The following is a 1,370-nucleotide window of genomic DNA, read 5'->3' on the forward strand; positions in this document are numbered from 1 at the left end:
AACCCAATAATTCACTCAAGAATCATTGTCGTTGTTTTTTCCTTCACTTTTTATTGCGATTTGGGTGAAAGTTTACAGAGCAAACTTGTTTTCCATTCAACAGTTCAGACCCATTTTGTTTCGTGACACTGAGTGCAGCCCCCACAACCTAACAGCTCTCTTCCCGATTCCTCCCTGTCTGCACTGTTTCCATTCGTCCTTCATTTCTGGTCAGATGCTGCCCTTGCGCTGGTTGAGCGTCTGAGGAGTAAGCATCTCTCTGGTTTACCCCATAGACCTGTCTATCCTTCGGTGGAAAGTTGAGCCATGGGGATGAGTTCAGTCCCAGGCTTGAAGGGTATCTAAGGGCCATCATCTTGGGGGTCAAAGCTCATTTTCCACGTCACCCTTACTTGGCCATCCCAGGCATTCTCCAGGTAGAAAGGACCCACATGGTCATCAAGGGCAGTGTCTCCTAAGGTGAAGTCTCAGACTGGTCAGCAGGGGCCCAGCCTGCGACCAATCGCCAAGCACAGTTTCTGAGGCTGGAAGAAGGAATTCACCTCACAGAGCTCAGAGAGCAAGCAAAGGGGAGTACATGAGATCCTGCCCTTTTAGCACCCACCGAACTTTATTACTGTCTGGGCGAAATTCCTGCCTCTCCCAAACAGATAGCAACACTTCACCCTCAGTTTAATGCCCTTAGGCCTTAGACTACTCAGATGCTAAGAAAGCAAGAAACCAGCCGTGCCAGGCCTAAAAATGTCCATCCCCACCCCCACTCGCCGTGAAGACAGTGACTAGGCCGGAATTCTCCTGGTTGATAAATGAGAGAGAGGCGCTGAGAAGCTGCAGGGATTGACTGTAGCAAGGATCTGATTTGTGCGCCTCTCCTCCACATGTACCATGGAGAGGCTCCGGGAAAGAGGGCCCGGCCTGCCCGCCTGAGGGAGGACCGGCGAGGGGCTGACGAGAGAGATGCCCCCGGGAAATGGACCGCAGGTGCCCAAGGAGGAAACTTTGAGAAGGCGAACAGAGGCTGCATCTCCGGAAGCCGCCTCGCTGGTGAGTGCTGGGAGCCCAAGGATGGCGTGTCCCGGGGATAGGGGTTTTGGATGATGAGCGGTATAGGGACAAAGGTGGGGGAGGTCCAGGCTGCGGGAGACCGAGCCCTGTAAGCTGTGGGGGGTACCCAGACTGCCCGGGGGAGACCGGAAGCAGGGCTCTGAGGGCGCAGTCAGGGAAGGTGTTGGGGGTCCAGACCCTTCCGCCGAGCCACCGCGCTCGCCCCGGGGAAGGTCGGCGACCCCTGGCCAGGGGGGCGGACAGCGGGGCCGACCGCGAGGGGCCGCGGTTGCCATGGCGCCGGGCGGGGAGGGGGGTGACTTGGC

Source organism: Orycteropus afer, unplaced genomic scaffold (assembly GCF_000298275.1).
Source record: "Orycteropus afer afer isolate SDZICR_OR568_19922 unplaced genomic scaffold, OryAfe1.0 scaffold00130, whole genome shotgun sequence".
NCBI lineage: Eukaryota > Metazoa > Chordata > Mammalia > Tubulidentata > Orycteropodidae > Orycteropus > Orycteropus afer.